Raw genomic sequence first — 20,067 nt, 5'->3', positions numbered from 1 at the left:
AATTTTGGTTAGATTTTATGTCGCTATTTCATTATACCTGATGATGATTGCTTGTGTTGCAATCGAAACGTCGTATTCTATTATTTAATTTAATTTATTGTTTTATCTTTAGACGTGACTTAACCGAAAGAAACAAATAATAATTCCTGCAGTCACGAAAGTTCTAAAAATTAAGAATTGCCATTAAAGCCAATGGACCAACTTACCGCGATCAGTTTGGCCGCCAAAGTCTAAACCGCAGGCGTCGTCTGGGAGCCCAAAATGGACAGGACCGCCATTTGATAGCGGGCGCCAGCGCGTGCAGCCGGCGCGTGCGTGCCGCTGATTGGCTCAGAATCGGCCGCCGTTAATCCAATCGCTGCAAAGGAAGTGCCGACCCCCCCCCTCCCACGACAAAGATCGTTCGTTATAGCCTTCACAGACTGTTGGGCAAGTGCACCTATGAAAGCCACGCCCGGACCACCTTTGTCTCCCAAGTGGCGATGTTTTTTTGTTTACACACCGCACCAGGTGCTCATTTGAGGCTGAGTCGACCTAGGGGAGGCCCACGACCTGTTCAGACAATCGTTCACCGGTGTTTGGGCACGCGAGCCGGGAATCGAACTCCCCCCCCCCTCATTGCCCTCCTCCCCCCATTGCCTCCCCCCCATTGCCCCCCTCCCCCCCCAATTGCCCCCCCCCCCCATTGCCCCCCTCCACCGCCATTTCTCCCCCCTCCGCCGCCATTTCTCACCCCTCCCCCATATTCACCCTCCTCCCCCCTTTCCCCCTCCCCATTGTCTCCCTCCCCCCGATTTTCCCCTCCTCCCCCCCATTTAACCCCCTCCTCCCCCCCTTATTGCCCCCCTCCCCATTACCCCCCTCCGCCGCCATTTCTCACCCCTCCCCAATTCCCCCTCCTCCCCCCCATTGTCCCCCTCCCTCCCCGCGCCGCCGCCATTTCTCCCCTCTCCTCCCCCCCCATTATTTCCCCCTCCCCCAAGTTTAAAAACGATCACGTGACGCGACTTCACCCAAAGGGGGGCAAACATTTGCCGCCATTATTGAATTGGAGGCGCGCGGAGTTTTCAGACTCCCGCCTGCACCGAATTTAGCCTCCCGAGTGTTGATTGTGAACGGAATTTTTAAGTAATTAATAACGTTTTTACCGTGTAATTGTGACAGCGCAACCCAACCAGCGGAGCCGTAAAGTGAAGTCAACGGAGACGTCAAAAGCCGAGACGCGTTCGTGCGAATATTTTGGCCTCGCAACCGTTGCAAACTTCTGCACCAGCATCGTAAACTCGCAAAGGGGAAACATTATTGAAGACGCTTACGGATGAGTTCGTCGAGAAAACGTTCGAGGCGAGCCTCAAGAGCTGCGATCCGTGGCCCTGCAAACTCCCGTAGGGGGAACGGCGAAACGACGCCGGCCGTCGTGGCTGACCACGTGGCAGCGCCATCTGGACGACTTCGCTGTTAGCGTCGAAGACGAGAATAGTGAAACGTGTGAGTAAGGAAACGACTCGTGGCAAAACAAACGTGTAAACGTTACTTTTTTGTATGTATTAAAAAATCACTGTATGGGTACTTTATCAGTAAAATTTCTGTATCAGTACTGTATCAGTAAAGTTACTGTATCGGTACTGTATCAGTAAAATTACTGTATTTGTGAAGTTACTGTATCAGTACTGTATCTGCAAAATTACTATCAGTATTGTATCAGTAAAATTACTGTATCAGTACTGTATCAGTAAAATTACTGTATCAGTACTGTATCAGTAAAATTACTGTATCAGTACTGTATCAGTAAAACTACTGTATCAGTACTGTATCGGTAAAATTACTGTATCAGTACTGTATCAATACAATTACTGTAAGTACTGCCAGCAAAATTACTGTATCAGTACAATTACTGTATCAGTACTATATCAGTAAAATGGCTATCAGTACTGTATCAGTAATTTTGCTGTGACGGTTCAACCTGAAGACGGAAGCTTGTGTTGCCTCCGAAACGTGATTTAATTTATTTTCTTTTTTACCTACGTGACTTTACCGAAAAAACCAAAGAGTAATATTCATGAGGTTTTTTTTGGGGGGGGGGGGTAAATATAAATATGCACGTGTCGTTAAACCCGCCATAGGCAGGTACTAGTTTAGCACACCGGTGTGTTGGAGAGTAAACCCGCGAAACATTTGTGCTACGAAGTGTCATTGCCCGAAACGTCGCCATTTATTTGAAGATCACACACAAAGTGTTCTTGATGAATGTGTCGAGTGTGATATCTTTTTAAAATACTGTATATATATTTGCGGGCGCATTTTGGCGTTGGTAGTTTTAAGAGGTTGAGTACAGTAGAATGATGGCTTTGCGGCACTGTCCCCGTGGGTGCCCCCCACGTGTTCCCGCCCCCCCCCCGTGTTCCCGCCCCCCCCCCGTGTTCCCGCCCCCCCCCCGTGTTCCCGCCCCCCCCCCCCGTGTTCCCGCCCCCCCCCCACGTGTTCCCGCGCCCCCCTCTACGTGTTCCCGCCCCCCCCTCTACGTGTTCCCGCCCCCCCCCTCTACGTGTTCCCGCCCCCCCCTCTACGTGTTCTCGCCCCCCCCCCTCTACGTGTTCCCGCCCCCCCCCCACGTGTTCCCGCCCCCCCCCCCACGTGTTCCCGCCCCCCCCCACGTGTTCCCGCCCCCCCCCCCCCACGTGTTCCCGCCCCCCCCCCCCCGTGTTCCCGCAGCAGCCTGTAGCACCTGGGACGCGCGCGCGTGGCACATCCACACGCGGTCCAGGCTCGGCCCCAGCTTCGCTTCCGAGATCGGCCACATTCCGGGTGATGTGGACAATGTGCCTTCGATGGCATTACAGGATATCGGTTTATAGTATTATTTATTCCTTAATTTACGTGTGTTTTTAAACCGGTTATGAAACTACTGCAACGTTGAACGTATTAAGAATGTGCACTGAATGCCTACTTTATTGAGGTAGATATTGGCACATAAATAAACATTGAAGAACCCTATCATTTAAGGGTCTTTATAAGTAACGTTTGATGTATTTTATACAATGCATGTGAAGCCTTGACATTGTCACTGGCAGTGCGGTCACGGCTGATTCTTATAGTTTATCTGGCCATTCTTAACTTCCTTTCATCTTCACCTTTGTCCACGTTTTACTTGCTATTTACAGGGCGCATCGATTAATTAGGCCCATTTTCCCCAAAATATCGACATAATTTCACGGTGAGGTTTTGTTGAAATTTAATCATCTTTACGAAAGTGCCCCCTACTTTAGCAGACGACAGAGAGTTAGTTTGACTTGTATTTCATTTGTTCGCCGGATGATCCTGTTTAGCCAGCTTGCCTGGCTATTTTACAAAGGAGATCCGTGGTTCCTTGTGAACAGAACAACAACAAAACAAAGGCAAATATCAATGTTGCAGACAATAAGTGCAGGGTCCCTAAGTATTTGTAATTGTGAACAAAGCAAAAAAATAATGCCAGTGTCTTTAAAATCGTCGACTTATCCCAGTATTAGAACTCATGATATTTGCATTGCCGGTTCAATTGACACAGACACCAGCCCACTCATATTATCAGCGAAGAGATGTTATCAGCTGACAAATTTTTGTTTTGGTTTTGTCCCTAGCACGGTTAACGTGAATTACTCAGCAGCGCTCGATCGGGGAGTAACAATCCGTGGAATTCTAGCCGGAGCGCTAGCCGAAGTCCCTGTTGCGTCGGGCGATGGCGTGTTCCCGCCCCCGGAATGGGAACTTTGTGGATGATCGCCAACGGCTGCCGTGTTCCGGCCCACGGAATGGGAACTTCGCGGATGATCGCCAGCGGCTGCCATGTTCCCGCCCCCGGAATGGGAACTTCGCGGATGATCGCCAGCCGCTGCCGTGTTCCGGCCCCCGGAATGGGAACTTCGCGGATGATCGCCAGCGGCTGCCGTGTTCCCGCCCCCGGAATGGGAACTTCGCGGATGATCGCCAGCGGCTGCCGTGTTCCGGCCCTCGGAATGGGAACTTCGCGGATGATCGCCAGCGGCTGCCGTGTTCCCGCCCCCGGAATGGGAACTTCGCGGATGATCGCCAGCGGCTGCTCTCACGTCCAGAGACAAGCGGCTGCCAGCCACCATCGTCTGCCGACGGCTCTCGAGTGAAGAACAACGCGTCAGCAGACGCCAAGGGACCACCAGTGTCCCCTGGTAGGAGTGTGGCAATCGACATTTGAATTGTCTTTGGGAATGATAAAAATGTTGTTCTCCAATTCATGACAACACTTCCGGTTCGTGCCTGATCAACTGCTGCTGTGGGAGACCATGTGACTTGTAATTTCAGACAGGTTAAAGTTTCAACTACGCTCATAACCCCTCTGGCTTCGATAAAATAGCTACCAATTTGTGGAAAAACAACAGCTGTTATCCAATGGAAACTGGTCTCCGTGGTAGGAATTTGTAATTTCCTGAGGTGGCTCGCAGTGCTCAGCCAACAGCGCTGAAATTCTGCCTTTAAATATGGGTCCCAGCCACTTGTGATTAAAACGCGCTTCTCATTTGTCGTAAGTTGAGGGTCACGAATGACTGCACGAAAAAAACACATACAAATTTGGTTCTGTGCTTAAGTTGGGTAAATTCCAGCTCTGAGCATTAAAAATATCACTTTCACGGTTACATGCAACAAGCACTAATCTCACAGCACAGTGTGTAAGAATGTGGTGGTCTGTATTTTGAATTTAGTTTTGACATTTTGCTTTTTTCCAATCAACAGACACAGCCTTGGAGGAATGTGTTTACACAAAGCAAGACATTCGACTGAAAATATTCATGGATCAGCGGGCAAAAGCTAAGGTGCTTGAAAGTATTGTTCTTGTGAAAAAAAATATTCTTATGTCAAATCATTACACATTTAAGAAACGCAATGGGTGGCAGTGTGACGTAGTGGCGGTAACATATGTGCCTCACGGCCAGAAGGGACCTGGGTTCTATTCCCGATGCAGGTATTCTTTGATTCCCGAACGTTGGGTTTCGGAAATTTCGCGTAAACGAATTGACAAATTACAGACACTTTTCGATTAACGAAATTGAATTTCTGCATTTACGAAATTTCACTGCGGCCATGCGCCGTGAGATCATTAAATGAACCACCTGGGAGGCTGCGGCATCGATCAGCCACAGTGTCACAGTGTCCCCATGGTGCAACAGCGACACCTCCACAGCACCTTGCCAGTCATTCAACATGCAGATCTTTTGGTGAGTTCCCTGAAGAGGATTTTTAGTATTAACTATTATTAAATCGTTTTAATATTTATGTTCATTATTATTGTTAATTTTGTGTTGTGAAAAGTGATATAGGTCTATAATTTTAGGCAAGGGGTAGAGTTGGAATAATGGTCTGAAACACATCCCTAGTTTTCAGTACTCTGAGGATGGCAAAAGCCGTTAAGATTCCGTAACTCGAGGGATTCCTGTATAGGTGCCTTTCCGTGTGGAGTGTGTACATTCTCCCCCTGTTCTGCATGGGTTTCTCCGGATTTCCTGTCATTGCTAAAGAACAACATAGTGTCACACTGGCAAGGGCCGGAGCCTGCCATTGATGAACAATTACCTGCGTGTTCCTCAATGTAATTCCCCTGCTGCAAAAAAACTTGGTAGGACCCTCCTAAAGGAGTCTTTTGATTCGGCGATGAGGCTTTCCTAAGTTAAACTAAATACACTTTAAGACTCCATCTGTACGTTTGGATCCCAATATCGGTCCACATCTATGGGAAATTGTGGAGCGTACGTTAAAAATTGGTTGTATTCACATTCGCGGCATAACTACGTGAATCTTTTTTCGTTCACAGGCCTTGGTCCTCCATAACTGCTTCAGAGATGCCCAGGAAGGTAATTAACACAAATCTGAAGCCAATAACACACACAAGCCTCTGCTGAATTTTACAAAACGCTTTCCTAATGTTCCATATATTTTATTAAAAACTAACGTTTCTGCTTGAAACGTGACTTTTTATATTTCAATTGGGTTTTATTTCGCGTGACAGTAATCAGAATGTTTTTATTTTACACTTTTTACATGATCGAATTTGTTTACACATTTGTCTCAATGTTTTTTCAATATCGGTAAAGCTCGAAGCATTCGGTTGTCTTCATATCTGTTGCTGGCCTTATGCTAATTGTAAAAATGATTAACTTTATTCCTATTATACTGTAAAGAAGAGTGGCTGTTGACTACCCACAAAGTGTTACTTGTTTAGTCATCACCAGAGTTGATGATGGGCTGATGGGATAATGAGCGAATGCTGAATATATTCTCATGTTCTACGTGTATTGTGTGTTTTTACATATCACGTAAAGCACAGTGAACCCCCTTGTTGAATTCATTGTAATTTTATTTATTTTGACTGTTTCGTAAATGTGTGTTGACGTACAGGAGCTGCGATTCCCAGTGAGCACCGCGCGTCCCGCAATACGCCGGGTCTCGCGTCGCCGCTGCACTCCCTTTACGGCTATTTGAGCCTGGCGACGGCACCGGTGCACGTTGCAGATCCGGAAGACATTCCCACAAAGAATGGTACAGTTCCCTCCTTATAGGTCCTCGTGTTTAACAACACCAAAAAGAACAACGCAATATTCTTAGGTTTTTTCGGTAAAGTCACGTAGGTAAAACATCAAAATTAATTAAAATAAAATAAAAAATCACGACGTTTCGGAGGCAACACAAGTCTCCGTCATCAGGTGGGACCGTCACAGCCGGATTAGCTGCATCAAGTGAGGCAATGATTCAAGATGTAATCCCTTAAAAGCAAGTTGAGGGGGGGGGGAGCTCATCAGAATGTGGTAGCCAATGAATGGAACGCATCGGGAGGGGGAGGGGGGCGGGGCCAAAAGGATGGACGGCGGCTTGGACGCGGTTTCTGCTGCACACGCCAACGCATTGGACAGAGAGGGGGAGGGGAGGCCTGATACACATGATAGAAAAAGAACGAAAATGCCCATGTTTATACCAATGAAGAGAGTACTGTTAAACATTGGGGATGTTAACACTCGGTAAAGTAAAGTAAAATAGTGCCTGTCAGATAAGATGGTCCAAAAAAGTGTAATTAAGTCTTTTTTGCGTGGTTGATAACATCTTTCCAATGATTACTAAGTTTGTACCCATCATCACGGTTGAAATTATGTCTGTGTTTGTATATTTGTATGGCTTCGTGTACAAACCTTTGATGGTAGCCGGGAGGTTTGCAGAGAACCTTGGTCTCGGAAAAGACAATTTCATGAGAGCCCACCGAGTTGTAGCAATGATCGGCAACGGCCGAAGAATCAGTTCTGCCGTGTTTCAGATCTGACTTGTGCTCGCGGACACGATCAGAAACATGACGTTTCGTTTCTCCAATGTAGCAATCACCACAAATGCAACTCAATTTGTAGACTCCAGGATACTGTAAGTCAGGAACGACATCCTTCACAGATGGAATCAGATCACGGATTTTATGCACTGTACTGAATCGGACTTAGATCTTATGTTTGTTTAGAATTTTGGAGATCTTTTTGGTCACGCCAGCTATGTATGGTAACGTGATAGTTTTGGTCGGAGTTTCATGTGGCTGTTTCTGTGTGGTGGGAGAGACAGCTTGGCGGATAGTACGGTCAGAGTATCCGTTCATCCTGAGGGCCCGATGTACATGTCTTAATTCACCGGTCAGGTGGTGTTGGTCAGAAATGCCATGGGCTCTGTGGTATAGCGTTTTGATGAGAGAATTCTTTTGAGCTGGGTGGTGGTGGGAATCCGGATTCCTACTTGAAACCGGATTCCCACCACCACCCAGCTCAAAAGAATTATCTCATCAAAACGCTATACCACAGAGCCCATGGCATTTCTGACCAACACCACCTGACCGGTGAATTAAGACATGTACATCGGGCCCTCAGGATGAACGGATACTCTGACCGTACTATCCGCCAAGCTGTCTCTCCCACCACACAGAAACAGCCACATGAAACTCCGACCAAAACTATCACGTTACCATACATAGCTGGCGTGACCAAAAAGATCTCCAAAATTCTAAACAAACATAAGATCCAAGTCCGATTCAGTACAGTGCATAAAATCCGTGATCTGATTCCATCTGTGAAGGATGTCGTTCCTGACTTACAGTATCCTGGAGTCTACAAATTGAGTTGCATTTGTGGTGATTGCTACATTGGAGAAACGAAACGTCATGTTTCTGATCGTGTCCGCGAGCACAAGTCAGATCTGAAACACGGCAGAACTGATTCTTCGGCCGTTACCGATCATTGCTACAACTCGGTGGGCTCTCATGAAATTGTCTTTTCCGAGACCAAAGTTCTCTGCAAACCTCCCGGCTACCATCAAAGGTTTGTACACGAAGCCATACAAATATACAAACACAGACATAATTTCAACCGTGATGATGGGTACAAACTTAGTAATCATTGGAAAGATGTTATCAACCACGCAAAAAAGACTTAATTACACTTTTTTGGACCATGTTATCTGACAGGCACTATTTTACTTTACTTTACCGAGTGTTAACATCCCCAATGTTTAACAGTACTCTCTTCATTGGTATAAACATGGGCATTTTCGTTCTTTTTCTATCATGTGTATCAGGCCTCCCCTCCCCCTCTCTGTCCAATGCGTTGGCGTGTGCAGCAGAAACCGCGTCCAAGCCGCAGTCCATCCTTTTGGCCCCGCCCCCCTCCCCCTCCCGATGCGTTGTACGTGGCACTCCGTGCCGCCTTTGAGCCCCGCCCCCCTCCCTCCCGATACGTTCCATTCATTGGCTACCACATTCTGATGAGCTCCCCCCCCCCTCTCCTCCCCTCCTCAACTTGCTTTTAAGGGATTACATCTTGAATCATTGTCTCACTTGATGCAGCTAATCCGGCTGTGACGGTCCCACCTGATGACGGAGACTTGTGTTGCCTCCGAAACGTCGTGATTTTTTATTTTATTTTATTTGTATTTTGATGTTTTACCTACGTGACTTTACCGAAAAAACCTAAGAATATGAATCCTTGCAGTCACGAAAGCTTCAAATCTAGAAACAACGCAATAACAACAGCATAGGATTATTTCAAAATGTTTTAAAAACTAACTAAACTTTGCTAAATATTTTCTGTGTTATCTGAACAATAGCTCTTGCCAAAAATTGTGATACTTTACTGTACTGTCTATTCGTGTTACAAAGCAGTGCGATGACTAGCAGCATGTGCTTCAATGTGACCTTGCGATCACTTATTATTTTAATATATGAACTAAAACTTTTTTTATTTTACCAGGTAAGGCCCACTGCGCTAAATGGCTCTTTTCCAGAAGCAACCTGGCCACAAGTGATAGCTCAATGAAGTGGCTTATCATGTGGAAATGTATAGCAGCAGTCAAATGCTCTTAAGCGCACATTGATTCTAAATGTGGAGAGAAAAACCGAAGGACCTGGAGAAAAGCCCACACGACCACGGGGAGAATGCACAAACTCCAATAATACAGGCGTCAGGATCGGGATTGAATCCATGACAGTACCAGGCGGGGTAGTTAACATCTCTCACAATTTATGCCAGTTGTGTTATTGGCATCATGTCATTTGGAAATCTCACAGCATAGAGCCTTATGCTTTTGCAAAAGAGGCTGCGGAAAGAGATTTTTCACCGAACTTCTCTATTGAAACCCTTCTGTATTGCTGCTGCTGTTGCTGCTGCGTGCGTGTGCAATTGCCTTCTCAAGGCAGGATCGTCTACTCGCGTGAGCTTCTGCTTAACTATCTGTACAGCCCCCTCTGCTGGGTCAAGCGCTCCCTGCCCAAGTACGACGTGGTGCTTGACAAGCCGGTGAGCGTCGTCATCAAGTCCCGTCGTCATGCGATGATGCTGCCGCGCTGCGTTGGCTTTCAGTTGCCGAACTAATACATTACATGAGGTCTCGCTTATTATGCACAAAGTACTTGCCGTAAATTAACCACAATACCTTGCTCATCTCATCAAGGAGCATAAACCATCACGCGAACTCCGGTTAGCCTCGCAGCGGCTTTTGGCTATTGAACAAAGGCATTCGCTGCAGCACACGCTTCAAGATGCACTTCTGTGCCCGTCTGGAACGCTCTTCCCATATTAGGAAGCCACTAGACCTATGCACTTTTAAATCTAGATTGAAAACTATTTTTTTTTAGCACTGCTTTTTGTGTTTAATTTGTTGTCCTTCCCCTCACCCCACCTGCGATTAGCGCGGTTGGATACGTACAGTGCAAAAAAGTTCAACATACATTTACCAAGTACATACAACTTTTCAAGAAATAAACTAAGCCTACATTTCAACTATGGTATAAGAAATAATAATCTACTGTTTTATAAAGGTGAGTTGTAGAGCATTTTAAGTTGATTGCAGAGAAGCAGTGGGGCCGTTTAAAGTGCAGTATTCAGTAGTGCAGTACTGTATGCACTGTCTGCCGCTAGCACCACCACTCCTGCAGCATCCTGAAGATCCCGTAAACAACAACAGATCTACAATAAGCGCACGGCAAGATGTCGGATGGCTATTGGAATTTTTACGGATACGTGAAGGAAGAATTGTATTGTCGTCTATGACATGCCGGTTATTAGAGCGTTCCGAATGGTAAAGTGACAGATAACAAAGCGTGTTTTGCTGTAGTTTACTCCTGATATAAGAGTGTGTGGCTTTCTTGAAGTTGATGTAATTGATGTATATATATTTTTTTTATGATGTCTTCCAACACAGCATGGTCATGCACTGAAGATCAAAGACTCGAGCTCTTGAACACTTGCACCGTTTGGTCCACACCAGTGTGCATCGGTGTGGCGCTTTGCTTTGTCACGTTTTCCCGTAAAGGTGAAGCTTTTTTGTGGATAAGATTGACTCACGTTTTTTTGTCGTTTAGTTCGAATCCCATATCCTAGTTTAGAACTGAAAATGTACGAAGTTGTTGTTGAAACCGTAAGTTTGCCGAATGCTTTGCTGCAACAGTTACATTTTTCTTGGCAATACAAAGTGCCGTGTTTTTTCGTATTACAGCTACAGTTTTTTGGTAGTGGTTCTTGCTTTGTGTTTTTTTGTTGGAACACAATTGTTTTATGCCTCATGGAAGTGACAAAACAATAAATGGTTTATATTTAAACTTGTGAAAACCGCATGCGTTGCTTGAGTTTAGAATTATTTTCTCGTTTCAATTGCAGCGTACGTTTCATACATTCCGGTGAGTGTTCTGCGTTATTTTGTAACTTTTAAGTATTTCCCTGCTTATTTGCACAGGCACGGAATTTCGCGTTTCGTCACCGCAAAACAAACTACTGAGTGAAGTGAATCTTGAGAAAAAAGACTTGTGTGAGGAAATGTGTTTGATAATTTGCCGTAAAATGAAGAAAGATATCTTTCTATTTTATACTAGACTAGCATCCTTGCACGTCCTTTGTACGTGACCCGCTCGCCAGCCAGTCAGCAAAACTTTTCTCATCTAGTATGATGTCGGACACTGCTAGGGTGGAGAGTGGGTGGGGTGGAGGCGCGACTTCAGTGCCATATTCGAACCCGGCCCCAACGCTGTGGGATGTGGGTGACCTCCACTCACCCTAGCTGGGAAGTCAGCCAGCCAGCCAGCAAAACGTTATTCTCATAGTATGATACATATTGCTTTCTGCACATAAATTAGAAGGGTTTTTACAATGTATCTGAGTTGTCATTTCTAATTTTGTGTCATTAATCCTCCAATAACCCTGCCCCATTCCTTCTGTAAAAACGTTTGATCCATTTGATCATTGCTTCAAGTATTGATAACATTTTGATTTAAAGCTTTCGTGACTGCAGGGATTCATATTCTTGGTTCTTTCGGTAAAGTGACGTAGAAGGGAAATAATAAAAATATAAAACAATAAAAATTCTCACGACGTTTTGACTGCAACACAAGCAATCTGTTGATGATTGCTTGTGTTGCAGTCGAAACGTGATAATTTTTATTGTTTTATATTTTTATTATTTGATTATTTCCCTTCTACGTCACTTTACCGAAAGAACCAAGAATATTGATAACATGGTATGCATTTTTGTGTTTGAATATTTTTGGGGCTTGGGAGATTCAACTCCCTCGGTTCCTAAAACTGTAATGCTGTGCGATATTGCCCTGACAGCACCTAAAATTCTATCCACCAACTGCACTTAAAAAAATCTCAATTTTCTTTGAGACAAGGCACCTTCTAAATGTCCTTTTAGGCAGGAAAACCTCCCACGGTGCATCCAACCCTACTTGCTGTACTCCCTCCTACTCTTTGTGCTACATCACTCTCCTGGAGGTGTGCATCTCACGCAAGCGATGGCCTCATCGCTGTGTAGTCCACCAATCCTGCCTGCAAGAAGGGGATGATTTACAGCTGTAGAAGAGTGGAGTTCACATGACAAACATTTAAGTTTATCTTAAAACAATCACCATTTGTCACCTAAGTGGCGGTGACGCCAACATGGTGTCTGTGCCAGGCTCGGTGCACTGTGAGGCCACGTGAAGTGTTGAAGGCTTGCTGCCGGCAGGAGGTCACGGGACAGATTCAGGTGCCATGGGTTGACTGGAGGATGCACCACCTGTGCCCCCTATTGTACCAACTTGCTGCGTTATCACCGCCCGGCACTCTGCTCTGATCACGTGTGCACACAAGCATCGTTGCCGAGCCCGAGGTTTGATATGTTGAAGGTGTGTGAAAGTCCTCGACTTTATTCATACGGTGGGGTAGAGTAGTTCGTGAGCAACATCTACATACGTTCGCGGAAATGCTGGAGAGTGTACCAGTCGATCGAGACGGCTTTGTTGCCTGCACTTTGGCGAGACCAACACAAGATGGGGCCACAGCTTTCTACGGCAGCCAGCTGATGGGCTGATGTAGGTTGGGAACGCACGCTGGGTTTTGTCTGTAGCTTAAGGCGGGGTTGTGGGGAGCGGTGAGTCTGCTGTGCTACCAACTCCCGCGACATGAGTTCGGGTCCTGCTCACGGCCACCAACACACCAGTGAACCGGTGCTGGGCGTCCCCTAGGTCGACTCAGCCTCAAATGAGTACAGTAACTGGTACAGTGTGTTAAAATCGCCACTTGGGATACAAAGGTGGCCGGGTGTGGTGCTGGCCACCCACCCCCTCGTGTACCGTGCTGGCCTTCATAGGTGTTTGCTAACAGCACTTGCGCCAACAGTCTGCGAAGCCTATACTGGGGAGCTTTGTGATTGATGCGGCTTTCTATCGGGTGTTAATCTACCAGATTTGTTTAACTTTTAAGGGCCCTGTGATTATATTTCTACTTTTCACATTTTTTTTTACTACAAAGTAAATTATAGTTAAGGTAGCTTCATGATGTTTCTCGAGAAAATTCCTTAACTAAAACACTTGCCAATGTGAAACAAATTTACCACAAGGTTTAAAAATAACTTACAAGATAGACAATAACACTGCTTATGTGAGTGAATGCGTGGATTTAATTGTATTAATAAATCATTACCTTGTTAATTTATTTACGAGATAAATACTTTAATTCTTTATATTGTGTATGGGTTCTTTGCAATCCACATTTCTTTTTCCTTCACCTCCCCAATCTGTCGGACACCAAATTGGGATCACAGACTTCACAAAACCCCATCTCACCTCGATGATCGCGCTGCTTTGTGGGCTGCCTATGGCAATAACGCATGGGGGGTCGGGGGTCTGTAGCCAAATACAGCTGCGTGTCCAGTTCTACTGAACCGGTGGTCTGGACAAGGCTGAGAGCAGCACTGGCGAATTCATGGCATGCAGCAAGGGGCGTACGGATGAGTCAGACCTGCGGTTTGTGAGCAGCACATCTTTTGCGTGTTGTGAAATCTCTCTTTCCAGCCTGCCATTGTACGGCGTATTTTCCTGTAGCGATGGATGGGATTTTCCTCATCATTTGCAGAAAGGGTGGCATTTGAATTTAGTGATTCGAACGTGGAACTATTCGCACTTTACACCTCAACCCATTTTCCTTTTTTTTTTAATATCCCGCTTTGAGGGAGATTCCCGGCACCTCCGATTATCACGGTTGGCTACGTGCGATGCGAAAGAAGTTCTACATAGACTAGCACAGAGACTGATCGACTCACAGAGACCCATATACACAGACACCCATAGTTGTCCTGCCCCCAGACCTCTGATTAGCACGGTTGGCTACGTGCGGTGCGAAAGAAGTTCAACACGCATATATACAGGTAGTCCCCGACTTACGATGGAGATGTGTTACGACGACCCCATCGTAAGTCGAAAATATCGTAAGTCGAAGATGGCCTAGCCTACCCAGGAGTCTTAAAGAATGGTGGTAATTTAGCAAAACAGAGAAATTCACAGTACCGTACTGTATAAACTATATACTGTATGTATTAATTACAATACTGTATTGCACAGTAAAATGTAAAGTAAAAAACAAGGTAAATTCTTAGCCTATCTATATGAACTGCAATTTAATAGAAAGTTTTTCAGGACACAATCCTATCTGCTATGCCGCGCGAAATGTAAAATATTTTACAATTTTGTCATATCGCCATCGTAAGATCTAAATAGTGTAAGTCGGACCGTCGTAAGTCGGGGACTACCTGTACTTGGTTCAATTTCCTCGTTCCTATCGTGCGACAGAACTGAGACGAAGATTACATTGCTCATCCTCTGCGGCATCGTGGGGTCACGCGAGGTCACGCTGATGCAACCAAAAAAACAAAGACCGATGCTCAGGAAAGCCTCATTCTTCACCTCACCAAAACATTGGGCAACACATTTTAAATTCGCACACAATTCCTCATACCCGCAAATCTCCTTATCCACGACCTTGTATTCCTAAGCATTGCGGATAATTGGATTTTACCCCAAGGAGATCCTCTCATTCGCAATATTTTTTTCTGGAGGTTCCTGTCTTAATTTTCTAATTTATTTTTCAGTGCTGTGTGCGGCAAGCAACCACACTGATGGGTCAGAGATCCTACTTGCTCTGGGGCCGTCCATAAATGACGTCACGCACCTGAGGGGGGGGGGGGGGAGTCCGACATTTGTGACGACGATGTGTGACGAGGGGGGGGGGGGAGTTTGAGAAATGTAACGTCACATCAAAATGCGCAACTTTAAATAAATATACTTAATTAAATAGACTTTTTTTATAAGTGTTTTCTCCTACAACATCAGAGTGCAGCGCCACATTATATACGCACTACAATGACAATAGTTTAAAGAAGCATTTTTTATTTTTTTTTGGGGCGGGGGAGGGGGCAGAGCTTTGTGACGTCATATTTGAGGGGGGGTCTGATTTTTTGTGACGCCGTGTGACGAGGGGGGGGGGGGTCAAAAATCGCGTGACGTCATTTATGGACGGCCCCTCTACTGCTGTACTACTGAGACGAGATGAACGGCGCTTTGAGATGCCGAGACGTTTTATCAAGCACCCTAATCATGCAAATATAAATGTATTAATAATATATTTGTTAAAGCCGACAACCTGCTCTTGCCAAGTACTATTTTTCCCATTCATGTACAAGGTGGCCCCAATCTGTGCTGTTGCTTTATCTCTGAAAGTCTTGGGGCGATAGAACTTTTCAGTGCACCGAGTTAATAATGTTTCGCCAACGGTCTTTCAGATAGATAACTTTTGCATTTTGAAGCCGTGCATTCAAACGCGTATCGCAACCTCCACTTTGTGCAATTGTAAATGCCAACAAATGCAACACCGGGCGAGTTAAGGCCTCACGTATTTTCGCTGAACACATGTGTAATGCGAGCAAGAATTGAGGGGGGGCGGAGTCTGGGTCACGTGGGGAGTGGGTGGAGTTAGGGTCACGTGGGTGAGAGGATTTAGGGAGAGAAGGGGAAGGGGGAGTTGAGACGGAGTGAAACACGAGGAGGCCACGCTGGGTAAGACGGAGAGAGTGGCGCGGTCGCCACGCGGTGGGAGACGTCGACACCGTCAGCCATCGGTGTCAGACGGAGAGAGCTAACGGGGCTGTGAGAGGCTAGCTGTGTATGGGGCAGCAGTGACGCTAGATAGTGGAGCAGCGGTGTGGCTGCAAGGATTGCCTAACGGAGCAGCAGAGAGACTGCATATTGGAGCAGCAGGGAGACTGCATATTGGAGCAGCCGAGGCTGTGGAGAGGTCGTCGAGCGGGACGCGGGCCTGAGCGAGACGCCGTGGTATCGAGATTCTACGAACCCAATAAAGGACAACGGAGATCGACATCTGAGAGAGAGTCCTTTATTACATTGGTGTCAGAAGTGAAACGGCATGTCAAAACAGCTCAGGAGGAAGACCGTCCCTGCACCATCTTCGGCAACATCTTCCGACGATGACCTCCCTCCAGCGGTGGAGCTACCCACGATGGAGGAGGAAAGCGGAGCGGGGACGAGCGGGGTTCCAGCCGTGCAGGACGTGGCCGCCTCGGTGGGCCCATCCGCGCGACTGGACGCTGAGGACGGATGGCGACAGGTGGCGGCGCAACTGGAGGCGCTGAAGACGGTGTTGGCGCAATTGTGCGTCCTTGTGACGCCGGCGACGACTTCGGGGAGGCCCGGCGGGGAACAACGGGCCGGGGCCTTGCCGTCGCCATCAGCCCTCTCGACCACGCGGCATGAAGACGCCATCTTGGGCGTGGCCGAGGAGGAACGGCGGGAAGCCGCCATCTTGCGCCCTCCGCCGCGGGAAGCCGCCATCTTGCACACGTTGCGGAGCGACGCCATCTTGTCGCTGCCGCGCGTGTCACCATTGGAGGAGGACGGAGGAGCAAGAACCTGCAGCCGTCATTTAACAACGGTCAAAGAATTCTCAATCGGCGGCGATTGGAGCGCATTCGCCTGCCGTTTTCAAGCGGCCGTACGCTCCGCCAAATGGACGGACGCGGAGGCCCTGGAAGTCTTACCAACACTTCTCGACGACGAGTCCGTCCGGTTCTTCCGCTCCATCAAGGCCGACAAGAAGAAGACGCTGCAGGGTGTCTTCGAGGAGATGGCGGATTCGTACGAGCCTCCGGACGACGCCCATCGGAGATTTGTTCAGCGCCAACGGGCGCCTGATGAATCGCCGGTGGCCTTCAGAGGCGCAGTTCTGGAACTGGCGATGGCGGCATACCCCGAGACGGAGCCCGATTTGTTGGGGCCCCTCGTGTTGGGCAAGATGCTCGAATTATCTAGAGACCTGGGGATCCCCATGCCGGTGTGCAGCCATGATAAATTGACGTCCCGTGCTGTGGCTAAGTGCTTGGACGCTCAATTTAATCTCCGACGCTGGAAGCAGGTGTCAGCTTGGACGGGGTGGGCCATCGTTGAAGGCGGTGCTACGGGGTTGGATCCTACGAAGGCGATCTACGTTCCTGACGACAAGGGTCCGCAGGAGTTGACGGCCGCCTCTGCCCAGTGGCCTGCTCGGGGGGGTACGGGGCCGAGGTCCGGGCCGCCGGCGCGGGAGCGTTGGGACAGGGGGGGTGCCGCGCGTCGGAACGACGTGGAGTGTTTCCGCTGCAGCCGTAAGGGCCACTTCGCCAGGGACTGTTGGGTTCGCATCCCGGGGCCGCCCCAGCAGGAGGCCTCGACCACGGACGTCGCGCGAAAAGACCCACCAGGACAGACGAACCAGCCGTGACGCAGGTGGATGTGGCGAATCCTGCTCTGGGTGGGCCTACCACGGCGACGGGGCCACTTGACCCCGCTGCCCCTCCAACCCCACCACAGACACGGTTGCCAGAGACCCCGGACTTGGGTCTCCCTGGGGAACGGGACCTTGGCGTTGACGGGCCTCCAACAGCGGTGGGCGGTTCTACTCCCGTTGATCTTAAGACCCCGTCGCGTTCTCGGTCTGTGGGGGGACCGCCGCCCGTTCGGGACGGGCCGGCGACCCGCACGCGTTCCAAATCCCTTTCCTTTCGTTGATTGTTATTGTTCTTGTTGTTCTTGTTATCGTTCTTATATTCTCCGTTGTCCAGTGATGCCAGATGGTTCCAATATTGCTCGCATTATTTTATTGTAATTATTGCAGCCGAGGACGGCTGGGTTTTCATTAGGGGGGGGGGGGGTCGTGTAATGCGAGTGTAGTGGCGGTACGCGCTGACAAGGGGGGCGCGTGTGTGAGCGCGCCGGGTGTGGCCACATCGCGTGGTATAGTGGTGACGCGCGCTGACAGTGATGGATCACGGGGCAGCGCGTGGTGCGTGGTTGTGTGCGCTGACACAAGATGGGAAAAAGGATCGTGGGGCAGCGCGTGGTGATTGGTCAAGTGGGGTGGGTGCTCTCAGCGACGTCCGCATGGGCTCCGCCTCCCCGGGAGCGGAGGACTATAAAGGGGGACGCGCGGGAGCACTCGGGGAGTTGTTTAACCAGTGAAGATCGAAGACGGAGTTGGAGAGATAGGGCCCTGAGACCCCTAGTCCCACTGTCCTTGTAAGGGCCGGGGCCCTGTGCGGCTCAGAGGCGAGACTGTGGGACCCGCGGTCTGACGTCCATGTGGGGCGAGGCTGTGGGACCCAGAGGCAAGACTCATACCCCAGTTGGGGTGGGTTCCCGAGAAGCTACGGGGCGGAAGAGCCAGTGGGTGTGTAGCCGGGGGAACCGCGCAGTTTAGGCTACAGTTGGCCATACGTGTAATTAAGTTGGTGTTAATAAAAGTGTGCTACCCGTTAAGTCGTCTCCCGCCAAGTTACTACATTACACGAGCAAGGATTTAGGGGGGGCGGAGTCTGGGTCACGTGGGGAGTGGGTGGAGTTAGGGTCACGTGGGTGAGAGGATTTAGGAAGAGAACCGGAAGGGGAAGGGGGAGTTGAGACGGAGTGAAACACGAGGCCACGCTGGGCAAGACGGAGAGAGTGGCGCGGTCGCCACGCGGTGGGAGACGTCGACACCGTCAGCCATCGGTGTCAGACGGAGAGAGCTAACGGGGCTGTGAGAGGCTAGCTGTGTACGGGGCAGCAGTGACGCTAGATAGCGGAGCAGCGGTGTGGCTGCAAGGATTGCCTAACGGAGCAGCAGGGAGACTGCATATTGGAGCAGCAGGGAGACTGCATATCGGAGCAGCCGAGGCTGTGGAGAGGTCGTCGAGCGGGACGTGGGCCTGAGCGAGACGCCGTGGTATCGAGATTCTACGAACCCAATAAAGGACAACGGAGATCGACATCTGAGAGAGATTCCTTTATTACACATGTACAGGATGGTCCAGATGTCTCGTGACCGCCCAATTCTCTAAAACTTAAATGTTTTGTATACCAATGGGTGTGAAAACATAAATTAATACATTTTTATTTAAAGCTTTCGTGATTGCAGGGATTCATATTCTTGGTTCTTTCGGTAAAGTCACGTAGAAGGGAAATAATAAAATAATATAAATATAAAACAATAAAACATTCTCACGACATTTCGACTGCAACACAGGCAATCATCATCAGGTGTGAAATCCACAGCAAGATTTCACACCTGATGATGACTTCCCTTCTACGTGACTTTACCAAAAGATTTTTTTTTCTTTACCGAAAGAACCAACTTCTTGGTTCTTTCGGTAAAGTCACGTAGAAGGGAAGTAATAAAATAATAAAAATAAAACAATAAAATAACCACCATCCATAACAACACAGGCGCTATAGGCTGCAACCACAAGGATGGATAGGCATCATAGGACAGTGAAGTAAAATCAAATGTATGTATGTATGTTGAACCTCTTTTGCACCATACGTAACCAACCGTGATAATCGGTGGTGCGTGGTAAGGACAAACTATACACCAAAAGCAGGTCTAAAGAAATGGACACATATGTAGGATGGACAACAACAGAAAAAAAATCAAATGTGTTTGGAAAAAAATGGAAGGCACCACAAAGAGAGGGAGACCTAGCAGAGAATGGTTTGACGACGACATCGTAAGAGGTTGGTGCCAGAAAGATGTGGCCACTACTTGAGCATATTGGCACTACTAGACAGAGAGGAAAGTGGAAACATAACGAAATGTTGCAGAGGACACCAACGGGACTATCTGCCCATGGATCGTGATGATGATGAATGAAATTAGTTTTCAATGTTGTACTGCAGAATGCACCAACGTCCTTACGGTACTCCTCACCACG

The 20,067-nt window shown here is 48.0% G+C and overlaps 2 long non-coding RNA genes across 2 annotated transcripts; both read left to right on the top strand.

Annotated features, from left to right (window-relative positions):
- The first annotated feature begins 1,041 nt into the window (after positions 1-1,041).
- On the top strand, positions 1,042-4,159 carry LOC144949503 (uncharacterized). The gene is made up of 3 exons (XR_013640284.1): positions 1,042-1,488; positions 2,713-2,805; positions 3,621-4,159. It is a non-coding gene; the product is annotated as an uncharacterized LOC144949503 (long non-coding RNA).
- Positions 4,160-4,801: 642 nt separating this feature from the next.
- On the top strand, positions 4,802-10,934 carry LOC144949502 (uncharacterized). Its single transcript, XR_013640283.1, has 5 exons — positions 4,802-4,826; positions 5,822-5,861; positions 6,406-6,546; positions 9,718-9,821; positions 10,726-10,934. It is a non-coding gene; the product is annotated as an uncharacterized LOC144949502 (long non-coding RNA).
- The last annotated feature ends 9,133 nt before the right edge of the window (positions 10,935-20,067 follow it).

The sequence above is a fragment of the Lampetra fluviatilis genome, chromosome 54 (assembly GCF_964198595.1).
Source record: "Lampetra fluviatilis chromosome 54, kcLamFluv1.1, whole genome shotgun sequence".
Classification (NCBI taxonomy): Eukaryota; Metazoa; Chordata; class Hyperoartia; order Petromyzontiformes; family Petromyzontidae; genus Lampetra; species Lampetra fluviatilis.
Note: the sequence above shows the minus strand (reverse complement) of the source record. Positions and strands in the feature narration are given on the sequence as shown.